Genomic DNA, 20,428 nt, shown 5'->3' with positions numbered 1-20,428 from the left:
ATCTCCACCTTCTCCAGTTTATTTGCATGCTGAAGTCCTGTTGGTTGAAATCATATTAAGCATAACAGACATTTCCAAAGTTACTAGCCAGACATTTCCAAAGTTACCAGATCTTACTGTGAATCTACAGATGCCTAGGTTTAAAATTTCACCTCCTCATCAATGGTGAATGACGGAGTCTTTCACAGGAAATTCCTTCACTAATTCATCAAGAACCAGCAAAATTAGAGTTAGAACAACACCTTATGGAGACAAGTTTAGTGAAGGACAGGAACTAATAAAAGTGGAACAAAAGAAAGAATTTGCTAGTGTCAGATATGGAGACACCAAGCATCATGGCAGCTCGATCTGACTGCAGATGAAAGAACGCTGTGGGAAGGATAGACAGATAGCTGTCCAGTATCTAGGAATGACAATGAGAATAAGATCTTAGTGACAGAGTGTAGGGGAAATAAAGATAAGGAAGTACCAAATGAGAAGTCTAATTCCAGAAGTGTGGGGTCTTTGCTTAGGAGAATGTGTCAGGGATGTTGGCAAGATGCCAAGGGGAAACAAAAACCCCCCGAAAAGCAGTGATAGGAAAGGGTAAAGAACTGCATTCCAAAGTCATGCTGAAAAAGTCTATAAAAGTTTATTTTCAATTATTTTTAGGCCGTGTTACTCCCCCAGTCAGCTATTAGATGCTGCAGCCCAGCAGGGATCTTTTCTCACATAGATCCAGGGAACATACATGACGTTTGCACAGAGGCGTCAGTCAAGGAAAGCAGAGGGGATAATAGGGTATGATGAGAACGAAGAGCTTGGGTTGTGCGACAGATGAGCAGGAAGCAGTAGGGAAAAGGAGAAACGTATATCAGTGATTTAAAAAAAGCTGCCACCTTTTAGAGAGATGGTGCATGTTCTATTGGTCATTTCAATTTTATAGGAAATCTCTCTCAAAATGATCTGGTAGGTACATTTTAAGTCATTTGCAATGCACGTAGTGCCACTTTTGAGACTCATGTGACTTTTCCACTCACTTAAGGTCAGATTTAGGAAAGCATTTGAATTCAAGAAAGCACTTCAGCATATACTTAAGGGCGCTGATCAGTATATTTCTGCTGTAATTTTTTTTTAATGGAAAATGCAGTTTCCAAAATGTTTTTAATTTGCCATCAAGAAGCTTTAATATAATATTTCAGTTCAGGTCACTTCAATATTAAACTGCATATGCATGAGGTGCTACAGTGCCTCACGTAAGCTGGAGTTCAGGAGCCTCATGCCCCCATTCTCTTCTATGAGCCAGAATCCCTGACCAGACTGCCGTCTCCCCTTTGGCCAACTGCTGTGATGAGGAGAGTTCCATGATGCACTGTGGTCATGGAAGATGTAGTCAAACTGTGGAGCTTGGCCAATAGAGAATGAGGACATGAGGCACTGGGGCAGCTCAGGCAGATTTTGTTTAATATTAGCTTGACATGAAATAAACCATTTTGACATTTCATATTGAAAGTTTTTGAACTTTTTATTCCTGAAAAAGTTTCAATATTTAAACTCATAGACTCAAAGGCCTGAAGGGACCATCATGATCATCTAGTCTGACCTCCTGCACATTGGAGGCCACTGAATCTCATCCAGCCACTCCTGTAAATAGGCCCCTAACCTCTGGCTGAGTTACTGAAGTCCTCAAATCGTGATTTAAAGACTTCAAGTTACAGAAGACTTCAAGTTACATGTACACTAGTTTAAACCTGCAAGTGACCCGTGCCCCATGCTGCAGAGAATCCCATGAAATAAATCTTTCCTGAACTCCCTCTTCAGGCCTTCAAACGACCCCCCCCACCCCCACCTCTCCAAGTGCAAAACCTGCAGACATATCTCTACTGCTACAATGATCAATACCACCCACGCCACTCCTTTCAAGATCCATGAGTCCTACACATATGGTGTACCTCATCCAGTGCACTAAATGCCCCAGTAATAACTATGTGGATGAAACCAGACAATCACTGTCCTCACAAAGGAAAATGATAAAAGACAAAAACACCCTATCACCCATGGGTGAACGCTTTTCAAAAAGCGATCATGCTATATCTGACCTATCAGTTCTCATCCTCAAAAGAAACCTGTACAACACTTACAAAAGACAAGCCTGGGAGCTTAAATTCATAACTTTGCTAGACACTAAAAATCATGGAGTGAATAAAGACACTGGATTTATATCTTATTACAACAATCTGTATTCCACTAACAATGTCAGGGTTCCCTCCCCACTCTGAACTCTAGGGTACAGATGTGGGGACCCGCATGAAAGACCCCCGAAGCTTATTTCTACCAGTTTAGGGTAAAACTTCCCCAAGGCACAAACTCTTTGTCCTTGGAGGGTATGCTGCCGCCACCAAGTGATTTAACAAAGAATCAGGGAAAGGACCACTTGGAGTTCCTATTCCCCCCACATATCCCCCAAGCCCTTACACCCGCTTTCCTGGGGAGGCTTGAGAATAATATCCTAACCAATTGGTTACATAGTGATCACAGACCCAAACCCCTGGGTCTTAGGACAATAGAGAAATCAGTCAGGCTCTTAAAAGAAACAGAACTTTACTAGAAAGAAAAAAGGTAAAAGAAGCACCTCTGTAAAATTAGAAGGGAAGCTAATCTCACAGGGCAATCAGATTTAAAACACAGAGGATTTCCCTCTGGGCAAAAACTTTAAAGTTACAAAAAGAAAACCAGGAATACACCTTCCTCTTAGCACAGAGAAAATCACAAGCCAAAACAAAAGTAAACTAATGCATTTCCTTGCTAGTACTTACTAATTCTAATGGAGTTGGAGTGCCTGCTTCTTTTGATCTGTCTCCGACAAGCACACAGAACAGACAGACAAAAGCCTTTTCCCCCCGCTAGATTTGAAAGTATCTTGTCCCCTTATTGGTCCTTTTGGTCAAGTGCCAGCCAGGTTACCTGAGCTTCTTAACCCTTTACAGGTAAAAGGATATTCTGCCTCTGGCCAGGAGGGATTTTATAGTACTGTATACAGGAAGGTTGTTACCCTTCCCTTTATATTTGTGACACAACTCCTCCCTGCTCTGCAGCTGCCTTGCCCCCTGCTGGTTCCTTTCCCACCTATGACTGAAGGGGTGTGAATGGGCCACTTCACCTTGAATGGTCCCTTGAAATATGTGTTAACTACTTACACTAAACAATTTGTTCCACCTTGAATTTAGCTGTAACACTCCGAGTGCCTTTCCCAGACCTGAAAAAGTGCTCTGTGTAAGCTCAAAAGCTTGTCTCTCTCACCAACAGAAGTTGGTCCAATAGAAGATATTACCTCACCCACCTTTTCTCTCAAAATAGGAAAGAAGCATTAATTAGTGTAAAGTGCTGGGCCTGCAGACAAGAGGGTCTATTGAAACCAAATGAGCCATTGTGTAACATCAAAGGACAAACACTTCGTTGATTGTCTGCCCCAGTTACATGAAAAGAGACAGGCACTGACACTTGTTCTCTCAGTCTGAACTCTGCGGGAAAGGGAATAAAAATGCCTGTCCAGAAGAAATGTTATTTCTATGATTTTTTAACTCTGAGGAGTGAGGATTTCTAAGCATATGCAAGGAGCCCCCAGCTGTTGAGCGTGGGTTAGCCCTAAGGACATATAAAGCATGCATATTAATAAAGCTACTGTCATCTTTTAGAGTAGCAGCCGTGTTAGTCTGTATCTGCAAAAAGAAAAGGAGTACTTGTGGCACCTTAGAGACTAACAAATTTATTTGAGCATAAGCTTTCGTGAGCTACATCTCACTTCATCGGATGCACACAGTGCAAAATACAGTGGGGAGATTTTATATACGCAGAGAACATGAAACAATGGGTATTACCATACACGCTATAACGAGAGTGATCAGGTAAGGTGAGCTATTACCAGCAGGAGAGCGGGGGCGGGGGGAACCTTTTGTAGTGATAATCAAGGTGGGCCACTTCCAGCAGTTGACAAGAATGTGTGAGGAACTGGGGGGGGGGGGGGGGTATAAACATGGGGAAATAGTTTTACTTTGTGTAATGACACATCCACTCCCAGTCTCTATTCAAGCCTAATGTAATGGTGTCCAGTTTGCAAATTAATTCCAATTCAGCAGTCTCTCATTGGAGTCTGTTTCTGAAGTTTTTTTGTTGAAGAATTGCCACTTTTAGGTCTGTAATTGAGTGAACAAAGAGATTAAAGTGTTCTCCAACTGGTTTTTGAATGTTATAATTCTTGAAGCCTGATTTGTGTCCATTTATACTTTTACGTAGAGACTGTCCAGTTTGGCCAATGTACATGGCAGAGGGGCATTACTGGCACATGATGGCATATATCACATTGGTAGATGTGCAGGTGAACGAGCCTCTGATAGTGTGGCTGATGTGATTAGGCCCTATGATGGTGTCTCCTGAATAGATATGTGGCACAGTTGGGCTTTGTTGCAAGGATAGGTTCCTGGGCTAGTGTTTTTGTTGTGTGGTGTGTGGTTGCTGTTGAGTATTTGCTTCAGGTTGGGGGGCTGTCTGTAAGCAAGGACTGGCCTGTCTCCCAAGATCTGTGAGAGTAATGGGTCATCCTTCAGGATAGGTTGTAGATCCTTGATGATGCGTTGGAGAGGTTTTAGTTGGGGGCTGAAGGTGATGGCTAGTGGCGTTCTGTTATTTTCTTTGTTGGGCTTGTCCTGTAGTAGGTAACTTCTGGGTACTCTTCTGGCTCTGTCAATCTGTTTTTTCACTTCAGCAGGTGGGTATGTATTGTAGTTGTAAGAACGCTTGATAGAGATCTTCTAGGTGTTTGTCTCTGTCTGAGGGGTTGGAGCAAATGCGGTTATATTGTAGATCTTGCTGTAGACAATGGATTGTGTGATGTGTCCTCGATGAAAGCTGGAGGCATGTAGGTAAGCATAGCGGTTTCTGGTATAGGGTGGTGTTTATGTTTATCATCTTTTTGGAACCTGTATCTCATTTGTGTGTGTATTTTTACTTACTTTAGCCCTGTAAATAATTCTCTTATTTCTTTTTCCTATGTTATGTTATGTATCATGTATGTTAGCAAGATTACCTTCCTATGAAATCTGAAGTGCAGGCTTCCTAGTTTCTCTGACAATGGGCCTGATCCGACCCCTACTGTGAGAGTTTGCTGTTGAATGTAATGAGCGTTCAGTTTACAAGAAGCGGCTGCATTGTGGTTACACAAAATAAATCACGTAGTGCATGGATTTATGAGAGCCCCATAGAGCCATCATAGTGGCGTCTTAGTCACATATATATACTGAAGAACAGTTTTCAGGTTTATAAAGTATTCAATTTTCCCCCATAGGTTGCATTACTGAGCATTTAATGTTTTTCTATATGTGAATAGTCACTGGGGGTGTGCAAATGGTTTCCCTGAACCCTTAAGAAATCTGCATAATTTGTGAAATTTAAAAAAAGGACAAAATTGCAGGTTTTATGCAAACTGTAATATTTTGTGGTTTCCACCTCTCCGTTTGTGTGTGTGTTATGATAAAAACAAGAGTGATTTCAGCCATAGAAAAAAAGATCTGTAATATTGAGCAGTTTTTGTTTGTGGAGTGGTTTTCATCCAAAAATATACACAAAGAACACCAGGGCATGCACACACCTGTAAAGCCTACTATGGAAATGCATATCTGTATGCAGTGCTTTATTCAGCTGGTTTCTCTGGATTATTTCTGTTTTATTGTAGCAAATATAATGCAAATAAAATAAAAAGCTTAACCCAGCAAACAGACACAGAACTGTTGAGATCACATAACCCTACTTTGCATTAGCCCAAAACCCTACATGATTTCAGGCAAAAAACTGGTCCTTTGTAAACAACGATCATCATCATCATCATCATAAAAATCCATTCCCATAGAATAAATACATTAAACCTCTGAAGAGCTATCATTGCGTTACCTCCCTTGTACTTATGAGAAAAGATTAAACTGGCTCATGAGTTATCTGTCTTATGCTCCTGACAGAAAGATAATCATCCTTAGGGGTGATATATGCTAAATACTGCATAACTATTCCAAACCGGCAGCAGTAGCTTTATTCTTTATAGCACTGCCATTTGTTCCCACTCACATTGTAAAATCTCTGGACCAATATTATTTTTCCTGCTTTTGAAACCTATTTCAGAATGTTTCAAACTATCATAAAAATTTCAGCTCCCTGAGGAATTCTAAATCCTGGGCAAAAAATTGTTAACCTGGCTGCTTAAATTTAGGCTCCCAAATTCACATTCAGACCAAAGATGCTGGAACCTTTGTAAAAGTGTGTGTGCGGGGGGGGACACTTGTGCCGGAACCAGGGGCGGTCAGGGGGCTATGCCCCACCCCCACTGTGTAACATGGTCATAGTTTGGGGAGAGAGGGGGAAGCATTGCCTCCCCAAACTGCAAGCCTTGGGCAGGCACAGAGCGGTACTGGCTGGGGTTGCGCTTCGCAGCAGGGAAGCTGATAATGGGGATCAACTCCTCTGCTGCGAAGCTCCTGAGTGCTGTTCCTGGAAGCTCCTGAGAAGTGGTGGTGGTGGTGGGGGGGCACCAAAGCCTGGACTGTTGTCCTGCCTGTGCTGCTCCCCCACTCTGCCTGAAGGCCCCGCTCCCACTCAGTCCTTTCCCCCCGTGGCTCTGCCTGCACTGAGTCTCTTCCCCCTAAGGTCCCGCCCTCTCTTCACCTCTCCCCCGAGGTCCCCCACATGGCTCGCCCTTAAGGCACGAGGGGGCAGAAAGGAACGCATGGTGGGTGAGGGGGCTCAGGAGAGGGGATGGAGAGGAGCATGCGGTGGGCGGGAGGTGTGGGGGAAGGGGTAGAGAGGAGTGAGCGGCAGGTGGGAAGGGACTCGGGGGAGGGGGCGGAGAAGAGCAAGCAGTTGCAGGGGAGATTTGGGGGAGGGGTGGAGAGGAGCGAGCAGTGGGTGGGGGGGGCCTTAGGGGAGACAGCGGAGAGGAGCGAGTGGGAGAGCCTCGGGAGTGGGTGGAGAGGAGTGAGCAGAGAGGAGGCAGGCAGATGGGGGTTTCAGGGGAAGAGGTGGGGCTGGGCACGGGGCCATGGTCCGGGTGCTGGCAGCTCCCACACTTATAGGGAGATCCATCGCTCTCACTCAGCCTCCCCAAATGCAAGAGTCACACACTGCCTATGGCCTTGCCTAATTATACTTGTCAGATTTATGTTCCTTTCTATTTTCCTCAGTAGGATTTGACTTTCAGTTTTTAAAAGATGACTTTTTGTCTCTAACCACCTCTTTTACTCTGTTTAGTCATGTTTAGGCATTTTTTGGTCATCTTACTGTTTGTTTTATTTGGGGCGCACATATAGTTTGCACCTCTATTTTTGGTGTTTTTAAAAAGGTTCCATTCAGCTTGCAGGCATTTCACTTTTGTGACTGTTTCTTTTAATATCTATTTAAGTAGTCTCCTCATTTTTGTGTAGTTCCCTTTTTTGAAGTTAAATGCTGCTGTGGTGGGTTTCTTTGGTATCCCCACCCAAGGATATTAAATTTAATTACACTATGGTGGATATTACAGAGCAGTTCAGCTATAGTCAGTTCTTGAACCAGATCCTGTGCTCCACTTAGGACTAAATCAAGAACTGCCTCTCCCCTGGTGGGTTCCAGGAGTAGCTGCTCCAAGAAGCAATTGTTAATGGTGTCTAGCAATTTTATTTCTGCATCCTGTCCTGAGGTGACATGTTCCCAGTGAATATGGGGATAGTTGAAATCCCTCATTATTATTTGCATTTTCTATTTGTATAGCGTTTCTAATCTCCCTGAGCATTTCACAATCACTGTCACCATCCTGGTCAGGTGGTCGGTAGTATATAAGCTATACACTTATTCAAGAATGGAATTTCTGTCTATAGAGATTGTATGGTACATTTTGATTCATTTAAGATTTTAACGATATTTGTTACTATGCTTTCTTTCACATATGCGCCACTAGTGCAATCATGTCTGTCATTCCTATACATTTGGTACCTCGGTATTACCATGTCCTTTTGATTATCACTGTTACACCAAGCTTCTGTGATGCCTATTATGTCAATATCCTCATTTAATACCAGTTTACCCATCTAGATATTTAGACTTAGTGCATTTGTATACAAGCACTTACAAAATTTGTCAATATTTACTTGTCTGCCTTCACATGATTGAATGGGACTCTTCCGTTTGACAGTTTCTCTTCAGTTCCTACCTGTACTTTATCAACTTCTATCCTCTACTTTTAATTAGGATATAGGGTATCCCCTTTAATGGATGTGTCTGTTTGAACCGTGTGCTCCTCTGCGCCTGTTGGCTTTCCTCCAGCCCATAGTTTAAAAACTTCTCTGTGACCTTTTAAATTTTACATGCCAGCAGTCTTGTTCTGTTTTGGCTTCAATGGAGCCCATCCTTCTCTGTAGGCGCCTTCTTCCCCAAAACATTCCCCAGTTCTTAATAAAGTTAAATCCCCCCTGTGAACACCATCATCTCATCCACACATTGAAACCCTGAAATTTTTCTGCCGTGGTGTATGCGAAGTATTATAACGAGAACTGTGTGAAATGTGTGCAGCCATGTTTAAAAATGACTTTTGAAATGGGTCTGTTTTCAAGTTTGTATGAACAGGCAATGTTGGTACAAAAGGCTTTGCATCACCCAAGTTTGAGTTTGGTTGTGACAGAGGGTTTCCACTCCTTACACTTGCTGAAAGGGCCAATGGATTTTTAATGAACTTGGGCCAAAAAGTCCCTTTCACCTCTGAAAGGATGACAATCCAGTGGATTCTTGCAATAGAGCAGTGTGCTAGAGAATCACCCCAGAGACAAATTGCCTCCCTAAGATTTATTCCAGTCTTGGAGGGTTCACTGGCTGTGCCTGCGGATGGTCAATGTCAGCAAAATATCCCTCAGCCCGCAATCAGATTACCTGCAAGAAGAAGCAGGGGGCACCCAATGAAACTTAAAGGGTTCAGATTTAAAAATTAGAGGTTTAGAAAATGTGACCTATGACGAAAGGTTGAAAGAATTGGGCATGTTTAGTCTAGAGAAAAGAAGACTGAGGAGGGACATAACAGTCTTCAAATATGTAAAAAGATGGTTATTAAGAGGATGGTGATCAATTGTTTTCCATATCCACTGAAGCCAGGACAAGAAGTAATTGGCTTAGTTTGCAATAAGGGAGATTTAGGTTAAATATTAAGAAAAACATTAAGGCTATAATGATAGTTAAGCAGTCGAATAGATTATCTAGGGAGGTTGTGGAATCCCCAACTTTAGAGGTTTTAAAAAACAGGTTAAGCAAACATCTGTCAAGGATGTTCTGAGTATACTTAATCCTGCCTCAGCATGGGGGAAAGGGTTAGACGGCCTTTTTAAGGTCCCTTCCAGCCCTACCTTCCTGTGATTCTATGAAAAATGGGTATTTTATATAACATATAATTAGCCTTTGGGAGTTACTACAATATGATATTGTTAGACATATATATGAATAATAATTATCATTTGCAGTGACACTAGCTAATATAAAAATATCTACTGACCAGGTTTAGCACATAAACCAACCCCAACATGCCTGGGATTAAGAAGAAATGTCCTAGAGTTTGTCAAGAGAGACACTTTAGGTTTACTGACCCTTTGGTACTTGAATAGAGGAGTGAAGCACAATATCAGATATAGTAGTACCCAGATTATCTCATAATTCACAGATGTGATGTCATGCCACCAAATTTTATTCATGGATGTTTTGTCAGTCAAAAGATCTATAAGCTTGCCAGAAGCCTCACTGAAGTTTTAATGAAGGTCAGCCTGTTCTGCAGATATTTCTACAAAAATCTGCCCTGATGACATTTTGAAAAGCCCTGCTTCAATGGCATTAAAAAAAATAAAAGATGCCTTAAATAATAGCTACTTGAGATTAACTCTCATGTCATTAAATCATTGAAACCTGGTGCAATTATCATCTGATCATTCATAGTTGCTTATCATGTTCTTTTGTAGAAAAAAACCCCTCAATTAAGTTATAAAATTTTTTGTTCCTGAAAATATTTGGTTGTAATTTAGACACTTATTTCCCCCTTTAATAGTTTCTCATGATGATCTGTTGCGCATCTCATAATTTCTTTGTCTGATCAATGGCCAATAAAGGCAGGACACTATTAACCTAGCAACCTCAGAGTGAACTTTAAACTTTTTCTGGTGTCATATCTGAGAATAACCAATTTCTGTGAAAGGTAGGATGGAATGTGGCAAGTTGACATATTAAAACAGAAAGGAATGTGAAAGAATAATAAGGTCAAGAGAGTAAGACTAGTTTTAAATCTTATGACAAAGTCTGACTGTGTTCCTGCTTTCCCAGTTTATGAACCAGCTAGATTATAATGATATTTGTGGGGCTAGCATGGTTTATCAGGTAAATAAATACAATAATTACCAAGGAAATATTCCAGACAAGATTATCAAACTGATTGTGTAAATAAGTATTATAAGGCTCTAAATTTGTACTTAGCATTGTCATGAAACTTGTGCTACCAGGGACTAAAGGGAGCCCCAAACAGTTCTATCCTTTGCCCCAACATTTCTGACAATAGCGATCAAAAATATCTGAAACCAATTTGACGGCACAGGGTTTTCTTAAAGTTACTCTTTTTAATGCTAATAAAATAATGAATATTTTAGAGTTTTTAATCTCAAAGGTACAAATGCTCCACCTGTTTTGTTTACAGATGGATAGAAAGACAGATGAAAGGGAGCCTATGTTATGGCATAAAAGTTTTATTGTATGTGATTTGGGATGAGTAAGAATAAGTTATACAGGTTCTTTCGGACTAGTGCCAATAGTACTTTAATGCTGCACCATTATATGCCTGGTAATTGCTACATGGTATACTGAAAACTGTTGGAAATGTTTTAGTGGTTGTTTTTTAAAATCAAGATTACTATTTTTATGTCTCTTTGCCCGTAAAGACAGAGCACAGGACTCAGAAGGAAAGGAAATTTATAGCTAAAGATTTTAGAAGCCTCTAAATACACAACCTATACATAATAATTATAATCTGATATCTTGGAATCTTCCAGGTTAAAGCAACCCTTTCAGAAATTCCAGTTGAATAGTTTTACTGGCTCCAGTTTGATCAGATAGCTTTTGGAAGAGAGCAACTGATCATTTGTTTTGCGGACTCCTGGAGCTATTTGTTCTCCAGCAGAATCCAGCAGAGACCAATAGAAATCATCACAAGACAAACAGAAACCAGTTGAGACCAACTGAAGGAGTGTAAGGGACATTTCCACTAAGGATGTGCTACATATCCTATTGAACGCTGACATTTCCCTCTTTCCAATCATATAAAATCTCTTGTTTCTGGCCCTGAAGTATTCCAGGTATCTGACCTTAAAATGTCACTAGTGCAGGACTGAATATTGATCATGTTGTCATTCAGACTGGTATAATTTTGGGGGGTAAATTCATATTTGTGGGAAAACAGCAAGCCTTTCTTTGACAGGTGGGAGAAAAAGGCATCTATATGGATTGTTAAAAATAGTTTAGTTCACAGAGAATAGGTGGCTAAAGGTGTATTATATCACAGAGCTCTGCATTTTATTATGTGGAAATTACCAGCAAAGTGGCATGTAATATACAAAATATATATAAGATACACAAGATATTAAACACTGCACATTTGCTATATGTCTATATATAACTGGAATCACTTCCTCCATTACTGAAATATAGTCTCTCTGGCTGAACCTAGCTGTTGAGCTTTTTTTGGCTATTTTAGGTGATTCAGTGATAATATACACATGGTTCATATGATAACAAAACTTTCCTAATATCAGAGTCAGTGCTATACATAACTCTGAAATGCTTTATTATTAAATTGTTTTGTTTTCTCTCCCGGTTTCCATCAAACATCTCAAACAAACCTTTAAGAATGGATTGTTGGATACAAATGACTTCCAAGATATTTGCATCAGTTTTTAACAAATCAGATTGTCAGAACATGATGGCTGAATATGAACAAACAGATAATCACAGGTAAATCAGGTCTTCAATTGTGCATTGCAAAGGAGGTGTCTACAGTAGAATGGCAGTATACACCATACACATATCACCCTTGTGACTCAAAGACCCAGAAAGACAAATACATTCTTTGAATGGGCACAAGTTCATCAATTGTTGATGCTGGTATTTAGGGGAGATGAAGCCTGGTTGTGAAGATTACATCTGGATCCAGTTTTTTCCCAAAATTCAGGGACAGTCAGATCTGGGGTTCTCAAGCTGGGAGCTGCAAACAGATGTCAGAAGGTCATGATCACCTTGCCTATGGAAGGGGGTTCCAGAGGTGGTCCCAGTATGGAAAATGGAGTCACGTCTGGAAAAGGTGCCACTGGTTTTGATCTGTGTGCAGTATAGAATTTTTAACATTCAAACACTTTCAGAATAGAAATAATTGCAATTTGAAGTATTCTTAGGGTAACTATTACATAGTATCCACTTTCATTTTCACAGATTCATAGATTTCAAGGCTGGAAGGGATCATTGTAATAATTGAAACCACAGGCACACAAGCCAGACAACTACACCAAAATAATTCCTGAAGTATATCTTTTAGAAAAACATCCAATCTTGATTTTAAAAATTGTCAGTGATGACAACCCTTGGTAAGTTGTTCCAATGGTCAATTACTCTCACTGTTAAAAATGTACACTTTATTTCCTGTCTGAATTTGTCTAGCTTGAACCACAGGACTGTGTTACTCCTTTCTCTGCAAGATTGAAGAGCCCATTATTAAATATTTGCTCCCCATGTAGGTACTTTATAGACTTTCTCTTGGTTCAGCTAAATAGATCGAGCTCCTTGAGTTTATCACTGTAAGGCATGTTTTCTAATCCTTTAATCATTCTTTAATCATTTAATCTTCTCTGAACCCTCTCCAATTTATAAACCTCCTTGAATTGGAGGGTAGGGATAGGGTACAGAGGGACCTAGACAAATTAGAGGATTGGGCCAAAAAAAATCTGATGAGGTTCAACAAGGACAAGTGCAGAGTCCTGCACTTAGGACGGAAGAATCCCATGCACTGCTACAGACTAGGGACCGAATGGTTAGGCAGCAGTTCTGCAGAAAAGGACCTAGGGGTTACAGTGGACGAGAAGCTGGATATGAGTCAACAGTGTGCCCTTGTTGCCAAGAAGGCCAATGGCATTTTGGGATGTATATGTAGGGGCATTGCCAGCAGATCGAGGGACGTGATTGTTCCCCTCTATTCGACATTGATGAGGCCTCATCTAGAGTACTGTGTCCAGTTTTGGGCCCCACACTACAAGACGGATGTGGAAAAATTGGAAAACGTCCAGCGGAGGGCAATAAAAATGATTAGGGGACTGGAACACATGACTTATAAGGAGAGGCTGAGGGAACTGGGATTGTTTAGTCTGCAGAAGAGAAGAATGAGGGGGGATTTGATAGCTGCTTTCAGTTACCTGAAAGGGGGTTCCAAAGAGGATGGATCTAGACTGTTCTCAGTGGTAGCAGATGACAGAATGAGGAGTAACGGTCTCAAGTTGCAGTGTGGGAGGTTTAGGTTGGATATTAGGAAAAACTTTTTCACTAGGAGGGTGGTGAAACACTGGAATGTGTTACCTAGGGAGGTAGTGGAATCTCCTTCCTTAGAAGTTTTTAAGGTCAGGCTTGACAAAGCCCTGGCTGGGATGATTTAGTTGGGGATTGGTCCTGCTTTGAGCAGGGGGTTGGACTAGATGACCTCCTGAGGTTCCTTCCAACCCTGATATTCTATGATTCTATGAATTGTGGACACCAAAGCTGGACACAGTTTTCCAATAGCAGTCGCACCAATGCTAAATACAAAGATAAAATAACTTCAACTCAAGTTTCTCCTGTTTAGACATCTAAGAATTGCATTAGCCATTAAAAAAAATTAAATGCTTTCACAAGAGTAAGGGCCTTAGAGCAGGGGCACACTCATGCAGAATCAGTTGCAGGATGAGGACCTTAGTCTAGTGATAATTCTGGATTGGGTAGTTACTAGAGCTGTGTAAAATTGTGTGGAATTTTTCATATAGTATTTGCTCTTTTTTGTACCTCTTCAAATTTTGAATAACCATGAATTTTCACATTTTCACAGTGAAAACAAACTTTCTTGAAAGTAGTCTCTTTTCTACTGAAAATGGTTTGAATATAGTGCAGATTTGATGAAGATTTCATGGGTACTGGACCAATATAGAATTCACAAGGAAAATACTTGCATTTCTCTTCTTACATCTATTTCTCATACCTCTAGTATTTGTATATATCTACCTATAAGCCCCTGCAATTTCCAGTAGATATATTTTCTTAATTTTCTGCTCTCATCTGTTCTGCGGTGCTGATGTGTTTGAAATAGTTGTTTCAAGCCTGTAAGCAATTGTCTTCCCCAGCTGGCTCTAAAACACAGTGAACACACCTTGTATAGCATCAATACGTACTCCCATTCTGGCATTACACATTATTTCCAAAGAAAGGTGTAATCAATGTGTAACCCAAATCCTATCCCCAGCTATCTCCTTGAATTTGCCTATTGTTCAACCTAGATTTTCTCTTCAAAGGGCCACTCCCATACTTCCTTATACCAGGTGGAGTTAACAAGCTACCTGCAACCATGAGTCACCAGGACTGACTTATTGTTTCCCAAGAAGACCAACACCTGTTAACAGGATAGGTTCACAGGAAAACACAGTCATCCATCTCATTACAGATCCATCTCAGACGTAGTTTAATTTCGGTGCTGCCATGAGTAATTTCTTTACCAGGATTCTCTATCCTCATCCCTTCCCTGTGCGTGTAGAGGGTTCTCTGATAGTTGGTTCCACTTCACATGGAAACAGGGGAAGGATCAATGGAGGCTTCATAAGAGATGTGCACTTCCTAGGCCAGATCCTCAGCTGCTGTGAATCAGGGTAGCTCCACTGATTTCAGTAGCACTTCACTGAACACCAGCTGAGGTTCTACCTTAGTGTGTGGTACAAAGCCTAGCTCTATTCCATGGAGTAGGGGAGATTGGGGTAGGTCAGCACTGGGCTGGGAAGGGGCTTGCCCAAGTTCATACCAGATATCTCTGGAGCAGCTTTGTGAAGAATTTAGATCTTCTGACTCCCAGACCTCTACTCTAGCCACAAGACTCTGAACATGGATTCCATGATACTTTGTATTAAAGCAATTAGTGTACTTTTATTCTGTTTGGGCACGTGCACTTTCTTCAGAGTGGAACTGTTATTGCTGTGATGATTAAATAACCTTTAATTTTTTTGGCATTTCAGTCCAGCTAGTTAAGGCTTATGATCTAATTAGCATTTGGTATTTGATAACTCCAGTGACTATCAAGAACCTCTAAATTAAAATATTTCAGAATTAAAATGTCTTGTCAAGGAATTCAGTTAAAACAAAACAATTTCTTCTTCCATTCCTCACCGTTTGTCTTCAGGTTTATTGGTTAATGTTTAATGCTCAGAATGAAAACTTAATAATCTCAGAATGTCATGCACTGCTATGTTCTGAAGTGCTCTTTGCCTCTTTCCTTCTCTCTGTCATTTGAAGTTCTTGGCTAAAGGTTGATAACCTGAAAATCTCTCCTGTCCACCATTGTTTAGAAACCTTAAAAGTGACTGAGCAATAAGTCATGGCAACAAATAATTTTCTATCCATCTTAATGAACATCATTGTAGAAATAATGACCATTGCTCATATGCCAGTAGATAGATTGAGTGTTTTGCTGTCTCATACAATTATTCTGTATTAATGCAGGGTAATCAATAGGAGTCATGTTTTAGGAGAAAACAGTTCACCACTTCTTAATGTCATTTGGTAATTATGTCTGAAACTGAGCAGCAGTATTTCCAAGTTAAGTGGTTGCTTATGTGCAGTATCCCTGTCATACTATGGGAATTATTCATCTTAAAAAAATTAGACATGCTCCTCTCTCACCAAGGTTAGAACCTGATGAAAAATTCCTCAAAGTTCAGGTATATTCAGATCCAAGGTTTTGTTTCAGGCCCAGCTCTCTGAAAAAAAAAGGCTGGAGTAGTACTCCTAGTGTCCTGGGCCAATGATTTCAAACTTGGACTTCCAAAGTTAGGTGCTTAAATCCATATTTAAGCACTTAAATAAGTGCCCGGATTTTTTCAAAGAGACTGAGCACTCACAACTGAAGGAGAGGGGAGTGTTGAGCGCCTCTGAAAATCAGGGCACTTATCGATGCAAAATGGTGGCCCGTATGTCTTGGTGTCTGGGCAGGAGCTGCAAAAGCAGCATATTTAGGCCCCTAATGCAAGAGCTCTTAAGCAACCCTCACCTGCCTAAGGCAGGAGAGGGGGACAGGAGTTTTCTCTTCTGGAAGGCGCCATATCTGTGTCTCCTACAGAAGGACAAATCAGTTCAGTGCAGGGGCTCTGAGGAGGAAATGAAGGGTAAGAAAGGGAGCATTACACAAATCTAAAAATACTGTGTTTGTACTACAGTAATGCCTAGAAGTCCCAACTGAGATTGGGACCTTACTGTGCTAGGCAAAGAACAGATACAGAGTAAGAGGGAGTCCCTGCCCTGAAAAATTAGCAATGTAAATAAACCAGACAGACAAAGGGTGGGAGGGGAAACAGAGGCAAAAGGAAAGACAAGTGACTTGCCCAAGGTGACGCAGGAATTCTGTGGTAGATCTGAGAGTAAAACCAAGATCTCCTGAATCTCAGACTATTGCCTTAATCACAAGATCTCCATCCTGTCTAAATAATGAATAAGAAAGCAATAGAAATTAACTAACAGAAGTACAATCAAAGTGCAAGCAATGCTGAGTCACTGCAATGAGAAAATTGCTCTGCAATTTGAACGGCCCTTAATGTCTGTAATAAAGATCAGAATGGTCCTTCTTGGCCTTAAAATCTATGAATTTATATAAGAAAAATAAAAAAGCCTCAATAGCCATCTGCCATAAGGGAAAAAACTTTGGGGAAAAGGCTCTATTAAGACCAGAATATTTTTCTATAGTTTTATTGCTTCTGATCAGCTTCCCCCTCCCCCACAAGTTTCAATGTTTGTGGCATAATATTGTGGAAGGGAGAATATTATGGATACTGCTGAGGAAGAAATGTAAAAGAAATAGGGTTTGGACCTCGGCATGGCTCAACTATTGCACAGGCAATTGATGGACAATCTCCTCAGGACACCAGGCATAGATAAAATGTCCATTCTAATATGATCCGGCCTATGAGCTGTCTTTGACTCAGTTGATCATGAGATGCTGTTGATCCACCTAAGAGACCTGGCAAGAGTTAGACAGAGTGCCCTCTGCTATTCCTCTCTAACAGATGCCCATTGCTCTTCCTCATCGCCCAAAACCTCCAGCTACAGAGTTCCACAGTGCTGAATTCTTTCCTTATTTTGTACTAGAAGAATTCCTGGAGAAATCGTGTCACAATGTTCAATGGTTTCAGTTTGCAGCTGACATGCTGCTCTATGTCTACTTCTCAACAAACACAAAGGACACATTTTTCCTGTTGACAGCACTCATGCTGGCCTCCTCCTTCATCCAGGCACTATCTGCCTCAAGTTCTAGGTAGTAGAAGTGATGTTGGGTGATGGAGGGAGCCTAATCTTATCTATGTTCTTCTTTAGCACCCATCAACATAGTATCTGAGTGCCTCATAACATTATAAAGTGTACTGTTCTCTCTTCCCACCTGTCAGCAGGGGCTGGACTTTGTTTTTTGCTTTTTGGTAACATTATCATGGGAAGATTAGGTTGACAAAGTGGTTTTACATTTTACTCTGAAGCTCCCGATGCTTGTGTTCAACTGGATCTCATCCAGGAATAAGTTCCATATTCAGGGGTCCTTTGCTGGGAAAACGTTCTTTCCTCCTCATGCAAGTTTCATTCTTGACTTTGACACTTAGGGTGTGGTCCACAACTCCAAAGTTAGGTGCCTAAGTCCCCATGCATGGCACCACGGTGATCCGCAAAACTGCCACTTGGCTGCTGCCTTTCCCAGTAGGCACAGAAACATACTTGGAACCTAACTTTCTGATGCCTAAACCCCAAAGTGATTCAAGAAGTGGGGGAAGATAGGGGGCTGAAAGCCTAAGTCACAAGCTGGGCATGATCCAGTAGATGGCCTCTGACCACACCTACTGTAGCAGGTCCCATTCAAATCCAGCCAGAGGAGGAGATAATGCAGCTACTGCCCACCTTAACTGTTAGCTCAAAAGTGGTTAGAGCATTCACAGGGGGTGTGGGAGACCCAGATTCATTTCCCCTCTCTCTGGTACAAGGGTAGAAAGGAGACCCCTGTTCACATCCTATCTCTCTGTAGGGTACTCTCCTATCTCTCTGGAGGGTACTTGAACCACTGAGCTATGGGATATTCCGGTGTAGGACTCCTTCAATATCTCCTGTTAAAGCTGTTCTTCCCTCTGTCCCTCCCTCCAGCTGAATGACTGTTCCACTCTGAATAAATACTTAAATAGTCATTGGTGCAGAGACAGAGAATGAGAATGACTCTGTAGTCCAGTGGTTAGGGCATCCACCTAGTAGGGGGGAGATCCCAGGGTCCAGTTGCCCTGCTTTAATCACTCTTTCATTGTTTATATACAGTGGAGCAGCTTCAACAGGAGAGACTGAGGGAGCCCCACATGAGAATATCTCATAGCTTAGTGGTTAGAGCACACTTCTGAGAGGTGGGAGATGCCACTGGGTGTGCCACTTAACCACTCAGCTTAAAGTTATGAGTGGGGGAAGCACCACCATGTCCTCCAGTCACTTTGTGTGGAGTACGGCAGGCGCCAAGCTCATTGGTTCCTGTCAATGGGTTGCTAGCAGACATAGGCAACTCCCAGCATCCCAGACTAGGCGCCTGTTTCCAGGAGAGGGTCACAGCTTAGCACAAACCCCTGTTGTTAGCATCTCCAATCGGCTAGCTTAGGCGGCTCCCTGCCTGTTGCGCTGGCTTTTGTGGACAGTATTCTAAGGTGCCTACCTCTCCCCATTCTTTCTATAGGAGCCTGTGCGTAATGCAGCTTTGGGGATTGCAGTGTTCCTCCTGTGATTTTTCTAGGCACCTAACAGTTGGGTGCTGCAATGCTCAGTGTTGCAATGCCTAAGTTCCTTCATGGCTCCCACCCGCACTTATCAGAAAATTGGCCAGAACATCATGGGGCTCCAGTCCACATACCTTATAAACAGCAGCAATTGCCTCAGAATATTCTGCAGTCAGTATTGTGCGCCAGTGTGGCCTCACAGCAGTGACACTAAACTCCTTGACACTCAACTCAATAATGCTATATGCAAAGTGTCAGGACGCGTAAATCAACTCCAGTCAACTGGCTCCCAGTCCTATTGCACATCCCACACCCACACCCCACAGATTAGAAGAGTTGCTCAGACATCTCACTGTCTTAAATCCAAGGATCCCGCTGCATGATGACCTGCAGAACCCTTATATCCAACTTCGATGCTGAAGGTCAATGGGGAGTCACATGGAGCATTTCGACCACTCAAAACAAACAACTCATTATTGACCCTGCTGAGGAACCACCGGGTTTTGACTTACGTCAGAAAGACTCATGCAGATTGAATTGCATCAGCACATCTCATGGGAGTTATGGACAAACCCTCTTTAAATGGAAAATGAGGCAAATACCTGTATGCGACAGTGGCCACCAGACACAAACTATGGAGCACATCATATCTGAGTGTCCCTTTTGTTCTTTTGCTGGGGGCCTGAAGGCCATTCACGAGCTCGCTGCTGCGGCAATTTGCTGGCTATAAAACCTAGATATAAATTTGTAGTCGTTGCTACCTACCCAAGCCATACGAAAGAAGAAAACCCTGACTTTAATGATGAAAGCCAACAAAGCTGATATAAGGGGGCTGTTGGTCCCTTACTAAAACGGTGGGTGCTTGGTTGGCCCTCTCCCCATAGCAGGAGAAAGGGTAAAGGCCGAAGAGGAGTCAGGATCTTGGGACTGACTGTGTTTCTGGCCAATCAGAGAGCTCCAGACCGGGACCAGTGAGAAGTAGCCAACACCCTAAGTCAGTCTGATTGGCCAGGCAGCTGAGCCAGTCAGGGAACCCCAGCTCAGCCCTGGCCTCCATATGTGCTGGGGAAGGAGACAGCGAGAGCAGCTCCAGGGGGTGCTGGAGCTTTGGCTGGAAGCCAGGAGGAGAAAAGCAGCATGAGAAGCCCGAGGGGAGCTGCCCAAAGACACAGCCACACATCTGAGAGTGCCAGTAAGTGGGTTGACGTCAGTATGGCAAGCAGGAGCCCACTGTGAAGAGGTGACGGACCTAGCAGGGCTGGGCCCCATGGATAGGTATGAACAACAGCACCAGATGCAGGAAGAGCCTGTGGGGCGGGGCCTGGGGAACCAGAGACACCCTGTAAGGGAAAGAGAGATAG

The sequence above is a fragment of the Chelonia mydas genome, chromosome 2 (genome assembly GCF_015237465.2).
Source record: "Chelonia mydas isolate rCheMyd1 chromosome 2, rCheMyd1.pri.v2, whole genome shotgun sequence".
Taxonomy (NCBI): domain Eukaryota; kingdom Metazoa; phylum Chordata; order Testudines; family Cheloniidae; genus Chelonia; species Chelonia mydas.
The sequence above is the reverse complement of the archived record's forward strand: the minus strand, read 5'-3'. Positions refer to the sequence as shown.